The 22138-nt window shown below is 47.1% G+C and overlaps 1 protein-coding gene across 1 annotated transcript in view; it reads left to right on the forward strand.

The window, feature by feature from the left end:
* Positions 1-9174: 9174 nt before the first annotated feature.
* Anxa11 (annexin A11) overlaps positions 9175-22138 on the forward strand; it is a 44825-nt gene continuing 31861 nt past the window's right edge. The window contains exon 1 of the mRNA XM_021181626.3: positions 9175-9326. The gene's annotated coding sequence lies outside the window, so the exon portion shown is untranslated. The remainder of the gene's footprint in view (positions 9327-22138) is intronic.

Below are 22138 nucleotides of genomic sequence, written 5' to 3' on the forward strand. Positions count from 1 at the left end.
TGAGTCATACTTTAAAAATAAGCTGAGCTGAGACTTCACTTAGACACCCAGAAAAACCCAAGCATCAGGGAGAGCTTGTAGCTGCGGGAAGGTCAAGGATGCGCTCGCTCGCAGGCAGAGCTTGACTTCTCTGCAGGAGGAACTTTGAGAGTCCTTCAGCATATGACAGAAGGGGTCATCGTTACATTTGCAATACAAATCCCCTTGGCAAAACTGTGAAGTGGGTATGTAACCACATAGCCCGCTTTTCATGCTCCACACCACAACAGATCCTCCTGGTTAAACTGGCTGGGAAACTCATGTACAAAGTAACTAACTCACAGGATAATTTATTTACTGTGCTTTCTGGGTCTGGCGGGATGGCTCAGTGGTAAGAGCACTCACTGACTGCTCTTCCAGAGGTCCTGAGTTCAATTCCCAGCAACCACATGGTGGCTCACAACCATCTGTAATAGCATCTGATGCTCTCTTCTGGTGTGTCTGAAGACAGTGACAATGTACTCACAACATTAAATAATAAATAAATAAATAAATCTTTAAAAAAAAATTCTATAAACCTCCTGAAAGCTGAAGATGATCCAGGAAGAACGCAAGGGACAGTGTGAGCGAGGGGCGGAATTAGGACCCAGGCGAACTGGAGGAGGGCACGTTCAGGGCACCTGGCTGCCGTGTCGGGGCTGGGAAGAGGCAGTCTACTGAGAAAACAGCCATTTTGTTCTCGAGAGCCATTTCCAGTCCATAGCCAAGTTAGGGACTGAATTTGCTCCTGGAGAATCTGCGGAAGTTTCTAGACAGTGGCAAAGTTAGATCTGCATCTTGCTTACCTTGGAAGGGAGATGTGAGGGAAGTGGGATTCAGGAAGACCTATGAGTATGACGGCCCCAGGAGGCCAGCTTAGCAGAGGCTCAGTGTAGACCACGATGACCTGCAGCCCAGGATCGAGGACGTGGGGGGAGAATAGGGCTTACAGTCAGAAAATATAGAGGAAATAAAGTCTACAGCTGAAGAGGCTTTCTGACAGCGTTTTCAGGAAATCTCTGAAGACTCTTCAGTTTTCTCAGGATGGTCACAAGGTTCATGTCTCTCCCTTGTTCCTTCTTCCTTCCTTTCTTCTAGTACTGGGGATTGAATCCAGAACCTTCCACATGCTAAGCTCTCTCACTGAGCTACATCCTAGTTCCTTGGTTTTATTTTGTTGAAACAGAGCCTCATTATACAGTCCAAGTTAGCCTTGAGCTTGATATGAAACATGGGTTGCAAAGCCTCAAACGCTCGGTCCTCCCATCTCATCTTTTTCAGTGTTGGGATTACAGATGTGTGGTACCACATCTTGCAAAAGTTTGCTATTTTAACTGAAAATACATGCTTTTGTAGAAAAAAAGGGATCTCAACATAGCTCATAGTGGCCGCAAACTCTTGATCTTCCTGCCTCACCTTCTTAATAGTTGGTATGATAGGCATGGGCCATCCATTGTGATTTTTAACATGAATTTTTTACTTTTTATTTTTTAATTTTTGGTTTTTTGAGACAGGGTTTCTCTGTATAGCCCTGGCTGTCCTGGAACTCACTTTGTAGACCAGGCTGACCTCGAACTCAGAAATCCACCTGGCTCTGCCTCCCGAGTGCTGGGATTAAAGGCGTGCGCCACCACACCCGGCTTTAACATGAAAGTTTTAATGATAGCTGTCAGTGTTGATATTATTTCTGTACAGTTTCATGCATCAGCAATAATACCACAGGAGGCTGATGTTTTCCCTCTCAGTGTCTAATCTTGTACTTACTGCATAGTCTCACTGTAGTGTTGGGTCAAGGTCTTTGCTATCCTTGTTGATATGTTTTATACTAAGTTATTATGTTTAATCTTTCTTAGTGAATGTAGGACATCAGAAAAAGTAGGTCCAATAAACCAAGATCCAGTCAAGATGGTAGTATAGTGTAGCTCTTTTATCTAATTGAAACCTTCCCTCCTAAATGCCAGGTAAGGCTCAGGAAGTAACTTAAATTTACAAGCTCAGGAAGTAAAAGAAACTCAGAAGCCTCAAGAAAGTCCTGAAATTACAAGATCCACACTTGCCCCCTTTCCAAGGTTCTACAACCAGTAACAATTTCAGGGGTAGAAGAGACTCTCCGGCCAGCCCTGCTCCAGCTTTTATCAGTCTTTGTGGCAATACAGCTGTCTTTGAATCATTCCTGGAAGTAACCCCTCATCCACACTCTGGTAGGTAACCCCAACTCAACTCACTGCTTCACTAAGCTAGACTTGGGTGGAATCATTTCTTTGATTTGTCATTAATACCCCATCTGGGATGAGCATTATTTATTCGTTCATATATCCCCAGGAAACGTTACTCAGCAGGCAGAAGGATAAGATTCCATTTACACTCAGGCATGCTCCTATTCACAGTAGTTTTATGGTTTGTGGCTTACCGTGGAAAAATCCTAATAAGACACGTTTACCAAAGTTGCTTTTTAAAAGTATTTATTTATATTTATTTGACATAATTGTAGATGTTTCTTTGCTGAGCACAATCCCTATAGGAGAGAATTTCTGTTTAAATAGTATGGATGAAACATGGCGTCTCCCGCTTACGACTTTATACACAGGGTGATGGGAAGAGTTTCCATAGATTAGTTCCTGGTTCCATGTATGTCAACACCTGTTCCTCCTCGGTGCAGGTGCAGACACAGTCCTGCATGCGTGTGCTGCAGCACAGTTGCTGCTGAGATCTCGGAATCTGTTGCCGAGTCAGAAGAGCGTTCCTGGGGGTCAGTCCTACGCACAGCAGGGATCTGTAGCAGCCACACCTTGAACTGACTGTAAATGCTACCTCCATTTCCTATCTCTGACCAGGTCTCCTATGAATAATTTAACGTGAAATGCGTGAGAAATGAGTCGCAGGGGAAGTCGGGATGGAAGATCCAGCCACCTTAACCACTTGAGCATAAGGTGGTGGTGGTGGTGGTGGTGGTGGTGGTGGTGGTGGTGGTGGTTCTTCTTCTTCTTCTTCTTCTTCTTCTTCTTCTTCTTCTTCTTCTTCTTCTTCTTCTTCTTCTTCTTCTTCTTCTTCTTCTTCTTCTTCTTCTCCTCCTCCTCCTCCTCCTCTTCCTTCTCCTCCCCCTTCCCCTCCCCTCCCCCTCCCCTCTCCCTCCCCCCCTCCTCTTCTTCCTCCTCCTCCTCCTCCTCCTCTACCTCCTTCTTTTTAAATTCTACAGCAAAGTAAGACAAGGCTTAAATGTGGCTGAGCCTCTCCCTCCATAACCTTGTAAAGAGTTCACCAGGAATGGGTGCCGCAGCTTCTAGATAAATCTATCCCTATTTATAGGTCTTGAGAAGTGATTCTGGTGAGGGAACACCAGTTGATATCAAATTGCCTGCTGGAATCATGTGGTGGGAAGTATTACACTCCAGAGATTCAGAACCTGTGAGGAAAAGCGGGTGTGTGGGAAGAGGAGGCAACTTTGTTTTCTGATGTGACAAATTAGATTCTGTCAGGATCCCATGTAGACCAGGCTAGCCTCAAAGATGTTATGTAATTAGGATGACTTTGAACTTTGGCTTCTCCTGCCTTACCTTCCCAAGTGTTGGGGTTATAAGTGTGTCTCACTATGGCTGGCTTGTGGAGATTTGGGGATTGAACAAGGGCTTCGTAAAATAGGCAAGCATTCTATCTACTGAGCTGCACAGCCAGCTTTACATATTTATTTTCATTTAGTCGAGATTTATTTCAGGGCCCACAAACATCTAGACTAATCAAAACAGAAGAAGTGCAATTTCTTATTGTCAGATCCAAAGGAAACTCCATTTCCCCAAACTCCAAATATCCGGAAATGAGGGCAGCCTGAACTATAGGTGAATTTCTGGTGGTCGAACACAAGCCTCATTCCTCAGGGGCATGTGAAACTGCCTTCCCTCTCACAAAAGGAGTCTTTTTTTTTTTAAAGATTTATTTATTTATTTTATGTATGTGAATACACTGTAGCTGTACAGATGGTTGTGAGCCATCATGTGGTTTCTGGGAATTGAACTCAGGACCTCTGCTCGCTCTGGCCCCACTCGCTCCAACTCTGCTCACAATAGTCCAAAGACTTATTATCTGTAAGTACACTGTAGCTGTCTTCAGACACACCAGAAGAGGGCGTCAGATATCACTTCGGATGACTGTGAGCCATCTCAACAGCCCCCAAAAGGAGTCTTTTCCCTGCCTCTGGCAGAAAGGACTTATGTCTACCTGTGATGCCCCTTGTCATGCCAAAGCATGCTGGCTCCCTCATTATCACTAGTACCTGTTACACATTTCAAAGGCCATGCTAGCATCCCAGCCCTTCTCAGCTCTTCACCTACCCTAAATTCCCTCCCTCCAGCCCACTGGCTACCTTCTTATAACCCCGCTATTTTTCTATTTTTGCTATGTTTCCTCTCCCTCCCTCCCTCCCTCCCTCCCTCCCTCCCTCCCTCCTTCCCTCCCTCTGCTCTGCTTCTGTTTCTCTCCGCATATTTTCTTTATTCTTTACCCTCTGCTAGTCCCCACTTTCTTGCAGACAGCCTGGCCATGTCCACTCTGCTCCCTATGTTTAGTCTTCAACTTTCTCTCTCGGCTCTGCCAGATGCCTCTGGCTATTCTCTCTCTCATAGCTACAATAAAAACCTTTGCCTTACCCGTACCATGGAGTGACCATGTCATTAGCGGATGCATTTATAGTGTGCATAAACATTTAATATAAACTTGAAAGTGCAGACAGTTGGGCCAGTGAAATGGCTCAGCAGGTGAAGGTACTTGCTACCAAACCTGATGATTTGAGTTTGATCCCTGTGCCTCAAGTGATAGAAAAATAACAGTAGCTCTCTGACCCCCACATGAGTGCACACATGCGCTAACACATGCACAATAAGTAGATAAATGTGATTTTAAAAGTTAAATACAAAGCCGGGCGTGGTGGCGCATGCCTTTAATCCCAGCACTTGGGAGGCAGAGGCAGGCGGATTTCTGAGTTCGAGGCCATCCTGGTCTACAAAGTGAGTTCCAGGACAGCCAGGGCTACACAGAGAAACCCTGTCTCAAAAAGCCAAAAAAAAAAAAAAAAAAAAAAGTTAAATACAGGTCATTAAGGAAGTCTTAACACTGTATGCACTTTCCAAAAGCAATGTCTATTGAACAAAACACTAACTAAAGTAAAATATTAATGAACTTTCAGATATTGATAGCTTCATTAATGGCTATTCACACTAAACAAACACAAATCTGTTTTTACAAAATGTTTTTAGTCTTGCTTCATAAAGCTATTTATATTTGAGGCTTTGGGGGCTGGAGAGATGGCTCAGAGGTTAAGCGCACTGGTTGTTCTTCCAGAGGTTCTGGGTTCAATTCCCAGCAACCACAAGGTGGTTCACAACCATTTATAATGGGATCCGATGCCCTCTTCTGGTGTGTCTGAGAACAGCTACAGTGTACTCATATACATAAAATAAATAAAATCTTTTTTAAAAAAATAATTGAGGCTTCATTCTTTCAAATATGTGAACTTTAACATTAGCAAATGTATTTTTAGGGCCAGTGAGATGGCTCCGAGGATAAAGGACACTACTAAGCCTCGTGACTTGTGTTTGATGCCCTGGACCCCAGCCTTGCACTGGCTCTTAGGTCGCCAGATCAGGGGAAGCCTAGTGATGGGAATGAAAGGGGAAGGGTTTGAAGATTTTAGGGCAAGAGCTGTCTACCAGTCAGGATGAGAGAACTCCAGCATGTGATAATTCACAGGGCTACAACAATGAGTTCTAGGTGAGCATGTGGTAGCTCTCACAGAGGGCAGAAATAACTCCAAATATTGTGTGCATTGTTATCAATATGAACTGGTTAAACGAACTACCTAAAGAACTACTATACTCAGGTAGGATTCTTAGAACCTTATGAAAAGTGATGTTCTCTCCAAGAAACAGCTGAGACAGCAATGCTGGGAGACGAGAGAATGCAGTCTGCATGCACACTGCTGTCTGGTAGCAGTAGACGTGGGAAATATCAGTCTGCCTTCCTAGAAATTAATAGGTGGAACAGAAAACGGAGAAAAGAACAGATGAAAGGCCTAAGCAGCCTGTCTTGCAAGCTCAGAGTGATTTAGAAGTGAGCTTTGCATGTACTCTAAAGCTACGTTCATAAAAACTAGAACAGCCAAAAATAGGGCCACCGAGGAAGATGGCCTTCTAAAGGGAGTGCATTTTCTTATCTGCAAGCATTAAAGGGAGGAATAAATGACAAGAAGAACTGATTTCTTTACAAAAGTCATACATTTTAAAATAAAAATTGGAAATGTACTCATAACCCATAGATTAAGGATGAATTTCTAACGACGTCCTCCAATTGTTTATTTATAACTGAGAGGCGATGACAGCACCGAGTATTTAAACTTGGCAAGCAGCTAAGACAGGATTTAGAGGGAGATTTATAATGAATACATTTACTAGAAAACAGCCAAGACTGTGAAAACATTCCATCTCCATGGTGAGCTCCACAAATCTGACCATCAATGGTGAGCCTAAGAGAGGTAACCGCAAAGATAAAAGCAGGAGTCATAGCAAAAAGCTACTTCAAAAAGAACTAACATGCTCAAAATAGCTGAAAGTTGATGCATGTGCGCGTACGAGTGTGCTTGGTGTGGAGGTCAGGGGTCAGCATCAGGAGGCTTCCTCAGTCACTTTCTACCTCATTGCTGGGGACAAGTCTTTTCTCACTGAGCCTAGAGCTTGGCCAGAGTGGCTGGCCAGTGAGCCTCAGGACAGCCTTGTCTGTCCCCAACTATGATGCTTCGTCCAAATTTTTCCCCCCTCAAGACAGAGTTTCTGTGTGTAGCCCTGGTCATCCTGGAACTCGCTGTGTAGTCCATGCTAGTCTTGAACTCAAAGATCCACCTGCCTCTGCCTCCTAGGTGCTGGGATTAAAGATATGCACCCCCACCCACAAAAGTATTTTCTTTGCTACGTCATAACAGTAATTTTGCTACTATTATGAATCATAATGTAAATATCTGATATGCAGATCGCCTTCTGTGAAAGTCATTTGACCCTGAGGAGTCGTGACACATAGGTTGAGAAACGCTGCCCTAAATGATTTATTTTTACATGTCATATTCTAAGAAGCATTGGCTCCACCTCAGAGAAAAGCGGCCTATCAGGAGCCTACATCCGTAGCCTTTGTGGGAGGACCAGCTAAGTGCAAGAATGGGCCAGAGGAGTGGGGGTTGCAGCCAGGTGACTCCCCTCCCCCCACCCCCTTGAGAGTGCAGGATAACAGTAGCTCCCTGGAGTCCAGAAAGGCTTGGAGCTGGTTTGGTGGCAGACTTCACATGAGTCCCATGTCCCCACAAGTTCCTGTTCTTTCTGCCTATTTATTTATTTATTTATTTATTTATTTATTTATTTATTAAGTGTTCTGCCTGCCTACAAGCCAGGAGAGGGCACTAGTCCTCTCCTGTGAGCCACCATGTGGTTGCTGGGAATTGAACTCATGACCTCTGGAAGAGCAGACAGTGCTCTTAACCTCTGAGCCATCTCTCCAGCCCGGAGGTTTTCTATGTGATGTTTTGTGTTAGGTTTCAAACCCTGGACAAATAGTTCAGGTGCCTGCTTACCATATCAAACTAACCTGGCCCCCAGGTTCTCTCAGAATTCCTCAGTCCTTACCTTACAGCATGTGGCTGGCATACCTTGCCTTTTACCCCCAACTCTGTAGGCCATGGTACTGGGCTGCTTTTCTCTACATAATATAATGATTTTAGTTACCCCTCCCCCTTTATTTAGTACCTTTAGCTTCCTAGCTGCTGTACCTGGTTCTCCTCTCTCCCCCATCTCCTTTCCCTTCCCCACTCTCCTCACAAGGCTCTGCATCATGACCACTCGGGATTCTCCCAGATGTGTCTGCCTCTGACTATGTCTCCCTTTTCTCTACAATAAACCTTCTCCTCCACCATACCTAGGAGTAATCGTGTTCCTTTGCTATTTATTTATTTAGTTATTTATTCACTCTGAAACCTTAAGCCGGAGTTTCCTGCTTGTGAAGCAGTCTTAGAGAGCCGCCAACTGTGGCAGTAGCCTGGCAGTCCTGCTCATTCCGATCTGCTGGAGCAAGGCAGACCACACCTGCCAACCAGGCTCCTTCTGGCTCTTACAGTCCACTGAGCTCCTAAAATGCAAATGACAAATGGCTTGTTTGCAAATCAAAAGTGGACCGTGAAAGAAGTGTACCCCAGGTGGGAGCTAGATAGTAAAGAATCTGTAAGGGGTAGGGGGAGATCCTGTGCAGTCCTTGGAAGAACCTAGTTGGTCCTGGGGTGCCAATTGAAAGGATACTCCAAGATAAAGTGAGGGGGAAAATACTTCAATCCTGTTTTATAAACAAACACATTTGCTTAAGCACAGCAAGCAACGCAGACGTAGAAGTGTGTTGAACATCTGGAAGGAGGTAACTAAATGTGAGCTGGGGAGAGTAAGAGACTTAATTTTTATTTTTAAATGTTACACAATCATACTTACTATCCTACCGTTTTTTCTAAACAACCAAACAACATGGGTCTTCTCCTGTTATTAACATATTAGTATTTTTGCTACAATGGATGTACCAATATTGATGCATTGCTATTAAAATCTATATATGGTCCAGATGTCATTGTTTTTTTAACTTAGTGTCCTTTTCCCAGGATCCCATCCAAGATGTCACATTACTTAGTTTTCATATCTCCATGTGACAGCTTCTCAGACTTCTCTTGTTTTGACAACCTTGAGAGTTTTGGACAGTCCTGAGTTCCTCAACTGGGGCTTGTCTGATATTTCTGCACGATTACTATGGGGTCATGTGTCTCCAGGAGGAAGACACCACACGACAGAAGATCAATATAAATTACCACTGCTGATGTTGGCCCTGGTCACTGGTTGAGGTGGTAATTTTTTCCATTGTGAAGTTTCCTCCTGCCGTACACAGTGACTGTTTTAAGTTTTCTTCGCTGTCAAACTCCTGAAAATAAACACCCGCGAGAATGTCCTCTCATCCTGAGGTCTAGAGCGGCTCTGCTCCGGAAAGCTCGGGGCTTCCTACAAAGCCACCACTGAAGCGCAGCCCTCACCTGTGGGCGTGGTCCCACGCACCCCGCCCCTCCAGAGAGGCTCCGCCCCTCTCGTGCGGCTCCGCCCCGGGGCGACAAACGCGGCCGCGCCCGGGGAGTTTTCCGCCTTGCCGGCTCCTCCTCCGACCGTGCGCAGACACTCTCGGGTTGGGATCCAGGAAAGCGGGAGTGGGAACGAGTTGCTCTTCGAGCTCAGTGTCCCGGTCCTTGGTGCCAGGTGCGTGAGGGTCCCGGCGGGCGGCTTCCGCATGAGGGGTATTCGCGCGTGGCGTGGGGTGCAATGTTCCCCCGAGGACAAGGCCCGGAGTTGAACAGGGTCAGGGCAGGTGAGCCTGGGACCGCAGGGTCCCAGGGTGTGCGAACTTGGGGGTGACTGAGGTCTTATCTCAGTGCGCTTCCGGGAGAAGCTTGAGCCGAGCCCAGCGGGCCGAGAAAGCTGTCTTTGGGAACTTTGCTCCGGAACTGCAGGGCGCGGGTTCCTGGACCTGCCACCCTGGGTTTATATAAGGCAGGCTCCCAAGCGGTACAGAGAATGCACGATTGTGCCAGATGCCGTGTTGCCTGTCTTCCTTACCGCTTATCCAGCTACGATCCCTCTGCCCCTGCCCCCGCTTCTCGTTCCAGAGTCCTCAAGAACGCTTGCTTGAGCTTGGCAACCCCGACGTCCCGTGGGCTCAGGCCAGTCTCCTAAAGGCGTACAAGGTGTCAAACAAATCTGGGGGAGAATAGCTAAACTCATGCTGGGCACATTCTCCTTGGAGATTTTTCTCCCCGCCGGCTAATCAGTGGGCGTCCTTGGAGATTGGGTTTCCCAGACCCTACACCTAGAGTGTCAGCCTACTAGTCTGATCCCTTTACAGGATTCAACTAGCTTGCTCCCTGCTTGCTCCGAGGCTGCCTTGCCCCGAGGCTGCCTTATTGCGGAAGAAAGCTACCAATGCGGCCCTGGGTTGGGCTGTTCTCAACTTTGTTGATGGCAGTGTGTGTCATTGTCGAAAGGATGACTAGTCTTGGACCCAGATCCTTTCGGGGAAGGGCCAGGTGTCTTGCTCACCCTCAGCCTGCTCCCATTTTTCTCCTTCATTATTTCCTTGCTTCCGTCAGTTGTTGGGAATTCCTGGAGGATTAACAGGGCTGTTCCCCCAAGGCTTTGTCTGTTCTCGGGATTCTCTAGCTGGGGAAGCTAGGCGAGCTCACCCACACAGTCTGTTGCTCTAAGACAGGTGTCCACTTCGGATTCCTCCATCCCTTCCTGATACCTCATTAATTTCTGCACTGTAAAATGAGGGTAATTATAATTCCTATTTCATAGACTCACTGTGAGGATTGTGTGAGTTAATTTTTTGTTTTGTTAGTTTGGGGTGGGGGTGTTGTTGTTTGTTTGTTTGCTTTGGAAACAGGGTCTACCAATTTAGCATTGGCTGGCCTGGAACTTGCTTTGTAGACCAGTCTGGTCGCAGACTTCAATCTCAAGACTCATACAGCGTGTGTGTACATTCAGTTCCGCTGGAGCTGAAGTTACAAGTTATGAACGTCCTGAGTCTGAAATCTGGTCCTTGTCAAGAGCAGTATTCACTCTTATCCACGGAGAGAGCTTTCCTGTCCTATGGCTAACCTAGTTTTACCTTTCTTATTTTTTTTTTTTTGTGTGTGTGTGTGTGTGTGTCGCCCTGGCTGTTCTGGAACTCACTCTATAGACTCTGTTGGCCTCGAACTCAAAGATTTGATTGTCTGTGCTTCCTGAGGGCTGGGATCAAAATTATGTCCCACTGCACCCGGCTTATTTTCACAATTTTAAAACAAATTTCATTTTGTATTTATAAGTGTTTTTGTCTTCATGTATGTCTGTGTACCATGTGGGTAGCTGGTGCCCTTGGAAGACAAAGAGGGCATTGGATACCCTTGAACTGGAGTTGTGAACTGCCATGGGGCTACAAGTGCTCTTAACTGCTGAGCCATCACTCCAGCCTCTTGAGTTGTTTTTCTTTTTTTCTTTTTTCTTTCTTTTTTTCTGAGACAGAGTCTCCCTCTCTAGTTCTGACTGTCCTGGAACTCGCTCTGTAGGCCAGGCTGGCATCAAACTCAGAGAGATCCACCTGCCTCTTCCTCCTGAGTGCTGGGATTAAAAGCGAGTATTACCATGCCCAGCAAGTTAATGGGTTTTTCGGGTTTGGGTTGTTGTTGTTGTTGTTTGTTTGTTTGTTTGTTTGTTTGAGACAGAGTTTCTCTGTGTCGCCCTGGCTGTTCTGGAATTCACTCTGTAGACCAAGTAGGCCTTGAATTCACAGAGATCTGCCTGCTTTATCTCCCAAATGCTGGGATCAAGGGTGTGTGCCACCATTGCATGGTGCAGGTTGGTCACTGCTGCCTGGCACAAGTTGATGTTTTTAACAGTTCTGCCATGCTCAGGTACTGAGCGGTTAGAACCAGTGGCAACTGATGTACTGTACCTGTGTATCACGGGTGGCTGGGAGATGCATAAAGCACACAAGGCAAGGCCTGGTGTATAAGTAATCAAATGCGACAGCTAGTAGATAGTACAGCGATAGCAAGAGCACAAGGTGCAGCCAGCTTGAACTGCCCTGTCCCAGCACACAGCTCTCTGCTCTCTTTTCTTTGTTTGTCCATTCCTTACTTACAAGCCATTCTCTTTAACCTCTCTGTTATTGGCCCAGTTCTCCAGACAGGCCTTGGAAGGATTTGTATGACCACATATCTAGCCTTTGTGCCTTTGGAGGGTGGAGACTTCCTGAATCTTTCTAAGAGCCCGTGTGGGTCCTCTTTCAAGTAGTTTCTCTATAGCTCTAGTTGACCTGGAACTCTCTCTGTGGACCAGGCTGGCCTCAAACTCACAGAGATGAGTGGGATTGCATATTTTGTTTCCTGAAGGCCAGAGATGATCTCTTCTTCCCTTCCTAGATGCTTTGCTTCATCTTGAGCCCAAAGCAGTTTCTAGCATTGGGTCCCACGGGATTGGGAGAGTTGGTGTGGCTATACTTCACAGGCCTAGCCAGGGGAACACACTCCAGTTTCTATTAACCTTCTCGATACCCACTGAGCTCATTCCTTCCAGAGCATCAAGCATTTGTGTGTTGCTTAGATAGGACAGCGCTGAGAATAAATGGAATCTGGTTTCCTTGGTGGGAGTTGGCATTTCTAAGAACAGTTGTTGAACTCTGTTTGGAATGGAACCGTCCAATAACCTCTAAAACCGGTTGGCCTACGTCAGGCATGTTGACCGCCGTAACTCATGAAAGTTCCCAGGGCCACTTGGCTGGTTGTCATAGAGGAGAAGAGCAGCTATGCAGTGAAATGGTCAGCCCACACTAATAGGAGAAAGAATGGCGTTCCAGGGGGCTGGAGAGATGGCTCAGTGGTTAGGAGTACTCATTGCTCTTCTGAAGGTCCTGAGTTCAATTCCCAGTACTTATGTGACATCTCATACCTGTCTGGTGCCACCTTCTGGTGTACAGATGTACATGCAGATCAAGTGTTCTTACATAAAGTGCATTTAAAAAAAAAAAAAAAGAATAGGGTCTGGAGAGATGGCTCAGTGGTTAAGAGCACCGACTGCTCTTCTGGAGGTCCCAAGTTCAAATCCCAGCACCCACATGGTGGCTCACAACCATCTGTAATGAGATCTGATGCTCTTCTGGTGTGTCTGAAGAGAGCCACACTGTACTTACATACAGTAATAAATAAATGTTTAAAAAAAGTGTATTTGTAAAAAAAAAAAAAAAGAATAGAGTGAGTGCATCTGAACAGTTAGGGGACAGGGGCTGGAGAGCTGGTTCAGTGCTTAAGAGCACATATCAGTTACTCTGCTGCCACTGTGACAAAACACCATGGCCAACGCAACTTAAGAAAGCATTTGATAGGACTTATGCCTCCAGAGGGTTAGAGTCCATAATGGTGGAGCAAAGTCACATTGCAGCAGAAACAGTGGAGAGCTCACATCTTGACTCAGAGAGAACTAACTGTGGGTCTTTTGAACCCTCAAAGCGCACTTCTAGTGACACACTGCACCAGCAAGGCCACACCTAATCCTTCCCAGCAGCCACCAACTGGAAACCAGCTGCTCAAACATGTGAGCTTGTGAGGACTAGTCTCTGTTCAAACCACCACCCAGCACTTGTTGCTCTTACAGAACACCCAGGCTCCCCTCCAGCACCCACATGGCTCCTCACAGCCATCCCTAGCATCCAGGGTCTCTGACGTCTGGAGGGCACCAGTCATGTAAGTGTGTACATAGGTAGATGTAGGCATAGCACCCATAAAGTAATAAAGAACTAGAGGATTAGAGGACAGTTCATCTTCCAGCTAGTTGGAGACAAGCCATGTCGCCACATGGTCCCAGTTTTCTGGATGATAAATGATTGCCTCCAGCAGAGAATCAGATGACTATGTTTGCGGAAGGGTTTTGAGGTTATTGAGGGAGCAGCGATGATCCCGATATTGTGGGTGTGTTACTAAGGAAGCTGGAAGCTTAAGGTGGAGCATATCATGGGCAAAGCTGGCTCTGTGATTAGTAGTGTTAGTTTTTTGGGGATTGGGTTCCTGAAGGACCCACTGTCTTAGCAGCAAAGAAGACAGTCGAAGGACTCAGGGACCCGAGCCCTTCAGTGGAGGCTGGCTTGCAAGAGGAGTGAGAATTCCGAGTGAGGGAGAGAAGAATCTGGACACTGTGGACAGGGAGAACGTGAAGCCTGGTGTTCAAACCGTCTTTGGGGGAACAGGGTGTGTAACGGGGCAGGGCCAGCGTTAATGAACGAGAGCTTGCTGTGCCCACCACAAAGGGCACAGGTATTTTTAGTAATTGGGTGACAAGGCATGTTTCTGTTGAAATCTTTAGTGACTGACCACTGCCTGTCCAGCCAGTTCTGTATGCCCAAAAGAAGACCTAGTGTCCCTGGGGATATCAGGGGCTGCCCCCTCTTTGAGTTCTTAGTCTTGTTAGTAAGAGAATCTAGGAAGGATGTTCAAGGACTTGGAAGGATGTTCAAGGACCGTTTTGTTAGAGTTGGAAAGGAAAACCCAGGCACACGGTGAATCACAGTAGATACCAAGAGGAAGGAGATGGAGGAGAGGAAGAGAGAAGGCAGGCATGCCATCGAGCCTGGTGGTGGCCACATCCTTAATCCCAGCACTTGGGAGGCAGAGGCAGGGGACCACTGTGAGTTCGAGGCCAGCCTGGTCTACAGAGCAAGTTCCAGGACAGCCAGGGCTACACAGAGAAACCCTGTCTGGAAACAAACGAAACAAAATGAAAGAAAAGAAAAGAAAGACAGGCAGGAAAGAAGGAAGAGAAAGAAAAGGAAGAAAGAAAACAAGCAGTAGGTTTAGTAATGGGGGTCAGCAAATTGCCTCGTGGCTGACAAGCAGCCACATGGCTGAAGGGAAGAGAAAGAGGGTGACAAAGCAGCCCAGAGGATCTGGAAGAGCGTGCCCAGGCTGTGTGTAATATCTGAAAGGAAAGAAGACTGGGGGCGGGGGCGGGGCGGGGGCGGGGGCGGGGGCGGGGCGGGGGCGGGAAAGTTGTTTTCCTAAGTGGTGCAGAGAAGTTGGCAGTTACAGTGCCGCATGTGGGAAGCTCTGTAGGACTGCAGGGGGTTAGGACATCATTCCACGAAGGGAAATCCTCCTATCTCCTAATCATGACTTTAGGAGTGATTGCAGCAAGGTGAATTAACGTTTGGTCAGGTGATTGACAGGCCCAGCTCATTTCACTCTTAGAGAGGAGCCTGTAGTATCCAGGGATCTAATCTTTGGAGTAGATCAAAATGTCATGTGTCTGCCCAGAGCCAGAGGTAGAGTCAGTCCATCATTTGACCCGGGAGAGAGCTTTTCCTTACCAGGCTTCCCCCAGAACCCTGATAGCCATCTGCAGCGGCCTCCAGCCTACCTACCGGAACGCTGGCTTTACCCTGTGTGTGACCCATGAGACTGGATGAGGACCCAGTTTGGACGGTGGAGAAGGTCATGAACTACCCTCATGTTTCATTTCAGGAGTCGTTGGAGACTAAGTGGGGGTGGAGGCCGGCAGGACTGAGGAATTGAATCGCCTGGGCTAGACAGGCAATTTTGTCTAGGTTGTATTTATATTTGAAGTCAAGGGCATGGTGATGTTAAAGAACCCCCTGGAATAGCTGAGTAGAGGAAAGTGAGCAGCAGAAGAGATGATAGGTAGGTAGGTAGGCAGACAGACAGACCGACAGATAGATGATCGATAGATAGATGATTGATAGATAGACAGACAGACAGACGTGAGATAGTCACAGGGGCAGGGTCATCTTGCTGCAGTAGACCAGAGGAGTCTGCACAGTGTTGTTGGGACAGCCGGGGATGGGAAGGAAGAGCCGGAGCAAACCTCAGGAGCAGCTGAAGGAGGAGAGGCTGAGAGCGAGCCCAGGCTCTGTCACCTGAGGAGTGTCGGTGCTGGAGGCCACAGCCCCTGTACCTCATACTGCAGCTTCTGTGTATGACTTGTTTATTGCGACAGTAACCAACTGGGTGACTGTTGCTCCAGGTCAGCCGCAGTGGAATGTTCTCATTGCAGAATTACCATAATTTATTCAGTCTTCCCCTTGCTTGTGGATTATGAATTTTTTTCCTGTTTTTATTGACTTAAGTTTTAAGTTTTCTAAATAAAGAAATAAGATTCTAGTTGCTTTCAGTAGTGTGTGTGTGTGTGTGTGTGTGTGTTGTGTAGTGGTGTGTGTGTGTGGTGTGTGTGTGTATGTGTGCAGAGGGCATCAATTTTAACTTTTATCCATTCCTTCCCATTTTTAGTTCACTTTGTTGCTTTCTTGTCATTGAAAAACCCTGCCGCCATCAGTTCTGTCCTTTGGATATAATGCTAGCGGGTGGCTTTCCACAGTCTTAGTTACTGTTTATTGCTGTGAAGAGACACCATGACCAAGGCAACTCTTATAAAGGAAATGATTTAATTGGGGCTGCCTTACAGAACAGAGGTTTAGTCCATTATCATCTTGGTGGGAAGCATGGTGGCAGGCAGGCAGACATGGTGCTGGAGAAGGAACCCTGAGTTCTACAACTGGATCCACAGGCATCAGGAAGAGAAGGACATACCTGGCCTTGGCTTGAGTTTATGAAACTTCAAAGCCCACCCCCAGTGACACACTTCTACCAACATGGCCACACCTTTTTTTTTAAATTTTTAATATTTTTATTACATATTTTCCTCAGTTACATTTCCAATGCTATCCCAAAAGTCCCCCATAGCGCCCCCCCACTTCCCTACCCACCCATTCCCATTCTTTTGGCCCTGGCATTCCCCTATATTGGGGCATATAAAGTTTGCAAGTCCAATGGGCCTCTCTTTCCAATGATGGCCGACTAGGCCATCTTTCGATACATATGCAGCTAGAGACAAGAGCTCCGGGGTTCTGGTTAGTACATCATGTTGTTCCGACAATAGGGTTGCAGATCCCTTTAGCTCCTTGGGTACTTTCTCTAGCTTCTCCATTGGGAGCCCTGTGATACATCCAATAGCTGACTGTGATGGCCACACCTTCTAATAGTGCCACTCCCTGTGAGTGAGTCTATGGGGACCATTTTCTTCGTTTTGTTTTGTTTTGTTTTGTTTTGTTTTGTTTTGTTTTGTTTTGTTTTGTTTCGAGACAGGGTTTCTCTGTGTAGTCCTGGCTGTCCTGGAGCTCACTTTGTAGACCAGGCTGGCCTCGAATTCAGAAATCCGCCTGCCTCTGCCTCCCGAGTGCTGGGATTAAAGGCGTGTGCCACCACTGCCCAGCTGATCATTTTCATTTAAATGGCTGCACGTGCAAAGCACCGGGTTCCACCTTACAGTCCTGGTTACTGTAAACCAGCTCTGATATAGGGACTATTCAGGAAAACCGTCCTGAATTTCCAAGTTGGTAGTGTTGTGGACAGGCTGACTGCTTCAGGTTGGGTCCCGGTTTTAGGGGGTTGGGTCCTGGTTTTAGGGGACTGTGACTAGCAGAAGACAGCAAATGTCTCTTTTCGACTGCATGAAGTCCTCCTCGTGGCTGATTACATAGTGTTAAAGTGTACCTTCAAATTCAACGTGACCTTTTCTTATCACTGAGAGATGTATCAGAAATTCTCACTGTAAAACCGATTCTGGTGGCATGGACCAGTAGTCGTAGTGTTCTGGAGACTGAGGTAGGAGGCTCATGAGTTCAGAACATGAACTGTATATAAAGTGTAAGGCCGGCCTAGGTTGTATATAATCAGTCCTTAAAAAAAAAAAGACTAAATAATTCTGACTGTAAATCAAACTCAATTTGTCCTTGGCAATGGTTATGGCTTTTACGAACTTGGCTTTCATGTTTCGAGTTAACAGGTTTTTCAGGCCTGCTTTGTGGTTTGTATTGTGTGATCTTTGGTGTTCGGGTCTGTATTATTTATGTTTTAGGAATAGCCAAGAGGTGGGATAATGTCTTTTCTTACAATCCTAAAATTAATAAAAACACATTTTTACGAAACAGCAGGACCCAGACGTTTAGAGGCAGTGTCCTCTGACAGACTTCAGGCTATGCCCCTGTGCCCTTCAAGCTAGGCACTGGTGGAATAGTTTGTAGTAGGGTCTTGCTTCTCAGCCTGCTGATGAGCAGTGGTCCTTGTCCTTATGAGAGCCAGGCTTTTGGAAAGAGTGGATAGAACAAGACTTAACCTGTAAACGCTTGGGGGTCTTAGTCTGTTTCTGGTGCTATAACAGAATATCTGAAGCTGGGTAGCAAATAAAGAGAAGTTGATTCCGCTCAGCGTCCTGGCAACTGTTTGCTGCGTCATAGTGTGGCAGACTAGGAAGGAGAAGGAAGAAAGGATGAAGCCATTGGTGTTATAATAACAAGTTTTCACATCTCCCTCAGCCCACTTCCTAAAGCCCTGTCACTTCTCAGTGCCACTGCACAAAGCGTCACACTTCCACCAAGTGGGCCTTTAGGGGACAAACCATAGAAGATCTATACCAGCACCATGGCAGGAAATCCTCCTCACCCCCAACACACACACACACACACACACACACACACACACACACACACACACACGGAGCTTTGGGCCCCTTCCTATGTGTCCAGGGATGTGTGGCCAGCTCTGACATCCCTGGACATGGGCACGTATCCTTTCTCAGCTGAGGCAACAAGATGGGTTTTCTCCATCCTTCTCCAGTGCAGTTACTATACAAGGGTACAGAGGAACACATGAGCAGAAGCCTGCTGTGGAGTCTCTGTTCTTTTCCTTCTCTGGACCACACTGGCCTGGAGCCTGGTTTTCTTACTCTCACTGAGCTTAGACATTTTCTAAGGTCTATGCTTTCAGACAGAGACAAACAACTGGACACATAGCTGGAAAAGTTCTTGGTTTGCTGGGGCAGCATTATGAAAAAAGTACTCAAGGAGTGTATGTGTGTGTGTGTGTGTGTGTGTATCTCTGTGTGTGTGTCTATGTGTATCTGTGTGTGTATGTGTCTCTGTGTGTGTGTCTGTGTGTGTTTGTGTGTGTGTGTCTGTGTGTGCCTGTGTGTCTGTCTGTCTGTGTGTGTGTCTGTGCCATGCACACGTGGAGATTTAGAGGGTGACATCAGATGTTGTCCTCTGTCACTCTACCTTGTCTGTTGAGACAGTGTCTCTTGCTGCTGCTAGAACTTGCCAGTGTGCTTATTTATTAGGCTGAATGTCCAGCAGGCTGAGTGATCTTCCCGTCTCCACCACTCTTCAAGTGCTGGGATTGTTGGCATGTCCCTCCACACCTGGCATTTACATGGGTGCTGGGGATTTGAACTCAGTTCCTCATGCTTGCAAAGCATTTTATCTATTGAAATATTTCAACCATCAACACATTTTTAATATTAATATTTCACGCCTCATGTTTGCTTTCTTTGTATCTCTTTGACTTATCATGAATTTTTAATCATTTACACTTTAAAAATGTGTTTCTCTTCTAATCATCTCCTGTTCTGGGCTTGGAGAAAAAGGGGATGCCTGCTACCGTCCTCTCTGGAGGACTTTGATGTGACACTCTTCCTGTTGTGGCTGGCCGTAATTTGATTCTGTGTTGTCCTTGCTGTTTGTTCCGCATGGAGGCTGTTTTCTTTTCCGTCTTGTTTCTTGTTAGAGCCATTCAGTGTCTCATCACTCCTCTGCCCTGCTGTTAGGATTCAGACTTACTCGTTTATCAAAGAAGGCTTGTCTCTGCCTCTCTCCAGACATCAGAGGCTAGGTTCTTACCACAGGGTAGTCCAGGCACCAGGAGCCTAACATTAATCACATCAGGCATTTTCTAAGGCTGTGTTTTTCACACTTGAACATGTGTGAGGCTTGCTGAAACACAGTTCTAGATCCCAGCTGCTGACCCGGGGGCATGTGCCTGTGTGTCTGTGTATGCGTATGTGTCGTCTGAGGGTTTGAATTCTGGCGGGTGGCCAGGATGTACTAATGCATCCAGTCCCAGGGTCACATGTCGGTGATGCTCTCCTTCACCGTGTGGTCCAGATCAGCCCAGTGCAGTCCTCACTGGCAGGCGCTGCAGAGTGGATGGAGATCCAGGAAACATGGTTTTGGGGTTGCTGTGTGCCGGGTTATAGTGAGCGTTCTGTTCCTAAAAGTAAGACAGGACAGATGGTTCAGGGGTAACAGTCAGAAGGTTTGGGAACACCACCCACTTTTCTCCTCAGTTCAAAATTAAGATGTTTCTCCTCTTGTCATTGGCTGAGCTGGCACTACACAGGTTAGGGAGTGGAAACTGAGCCATATGTCGTAGCAGCCGGAAGCCATCAGGGCATACAGCAGGGCAGCTCTGTCCCTGGGGGTTGGGGAACATGCTGGCAGGCCTCTATTCCTTCGCCCTCTTCTAAGAGGCCTAGCTTGTTAGCTCATGCTGTGATCTGCACCCTCAGATCTTCCAGTCCCCATGCAACACAGTGGCTTCCAAGACCCAACTTTGGGATGGAAAGTCCTTACTATGTCACCTTCTCCCAGGTTGCTTCTTTAACTCTAAATATGGCATGTAGGGCCCTACATGGCAACAGCCCTGAATGGTGAGCTGAGGCCAATGGTCTCTATGGGTCCTCACATTCACGAGGGATACATTTGCAGCTGCCCACTCTGGCTTCTCTGCTGTCACTCTTAGCTCCCTGGAACAGATGACACTCTGTGTATGACTCAGTTTATGTGGGAGTTGTTGGGAAGGTCACCATCCGCACCTCAGTTTGGTTTTCTCAGGTTGACCTTCACGTCTCTCAGTTTTCCCTCCAGCTGGGTTTGAGTGTGATGGAGCCTAGAGAGCACGATGTCAGCTCGGGCTGAGATGCTCTGGCCAGGAAGTCAGCAGATAACGGTTTCAGGCCTTGTGCTGTCCTCAGCCAGCCTGGAGAACTCAGGCCAGTCTCTCCTGCTCCCTGGGCCTTGGCACATACCAAATCAAGTCAGCCACAGACTCAAATGGGCTCAGTGATGGCACAGTTCTGGAGCAACCCAAATGCCACTGGGGACTGGCTTTTATTTCTAAGAAGGTTCTTTCAGGTTTGTTCTCTCAGGCTCTGCTCCTTGGTGGGGCCCTAGCAATTGCTGTGGCTACTCTCCTGCCAGCTTTGCCCAGAATTTCTCTAGGTTGGGCTGCCCCAGAGACAGTCTTGGATGGTGGCGTCTGCCCTGCCGCCCCAAGAATGATTGATGTCAATTCTGCTATTTTTAATTCCTGGTATGTGGGTGGGGAGCTAAATGCCTGCCTCCACCTTCAGTGGGCCTTTTGTGTAGTGCCTGGGAAAATGGAGTCACGGTTGGTGAATGCTTCCCGAGGGCTCTCTGGCTTGTGTCAGTCACCTAATGGCACTCATGACCCACATTGGGGAGGTTAGTGTCCCATGATCACAGGGTGTGGTACTGTAGACCTGCAAGAGCCAGGATGTTCGTACATCTTCTTGCATCATTTAGGATCCTGTTTGGGATGGGAGGGAGAAGGGAATCTTCTAGATGGGTAAGGCTTGTCTCCTAAATTCCTAGAGTCTATCTACCAACAGGCTTTCAGCGCAGGAGCCAGCTAGAGTGAGGAGAGATGAGTTGGGAACTCGTGGTCCTAGTGGGATGCAGCTAAGTCTAATATCCCAGTGCCAACTCTGCTGGGCCTCCATAGGAAGCAGCAAGGAGAGCAGGCTATCTGATAGTCCGTAGCACCCATCATTCTCCTGGGTGGCCCAGTGCAAGCCATCCTGGCACTGCCCCTTGACCTCTGAGCTTTGTTCCCTGATGTATAAAAAGGGAGTGGTAGCGTGGTATGCAGCCAAGAGATTGCTGGGAAGGTTGATGAACCGTTCAGTGAGGAGATGCCTAGCCTAGGAACTAGAAGGAAGGCGTGGACAGAGAGAGAGCTTGCTAGGCTGAGTGTGGCAAGGGTTCCAGAAAGAGGCATCATTGTGAGTGGGAAGGACACCCCTGAAAGGGGTGGGACTTCATGTGTGGCCTCCGGGAAGTTGGCTGACCAGTTGTCTAAGATGGAGATTGCCAAGCTTGGATAAATGAGGAACAGAATATTTCCTGGCTTCTTCCTGTCACGTGCATTCCTTGGGGGTGTCTTTTGGACCTCCTGTCTTTTTGCTATTCCTCGGTGGCTCAGTGTAACCCCGAGTGCAGAAGGCCAGCTGTAGAGGGCCAGGATCTGACAGAGAACCTTACTCCTGGTTGATCTGCGTGTTCTTCGGGGACTTCCTTTCAGTTTCTGGCCTTAGCACTACAGAAGACTTGACTCTAAGGGCTTTTTAAACCCCAAGGCTTCTAGGCAGGGCTGAACATCAGTGTCTTCCAGGTGTGAAGGCACTGAACTTGCAGGGCAGATGAACGGCTGATGAGCACACAACAGTGATACAGGATCAGACCGGGGTCTCAGCCTCCTGCCCTCCGTCCCTTGCTGGGGCAATAGGGTGTAGCAGTGCCTTCCAGAGGAGAGAGATGGCCTCTAGGGCCCAGCCCCTCCTGTTCCATTTCTGAAAAAGTTTAAGTCCTAGATTCCCTCTTCATTCTTTCTGTTTCT

The sequence above is a fragment of the Mus caroli genome, unplaced genomic scaffold (assembly GCF_978045245.1).
Source record: "Mus caroli unplaced genomic scaffold, Mus_caroli_1 scaffold_12, whole genome shotgun sequence".
In the NCBI taxonomy this organism is placed as follows: Eukaryota; Metazoa; Chordata; class Mammalia; order Rodentia; family Muridae; genus Mus; species Mus caroli.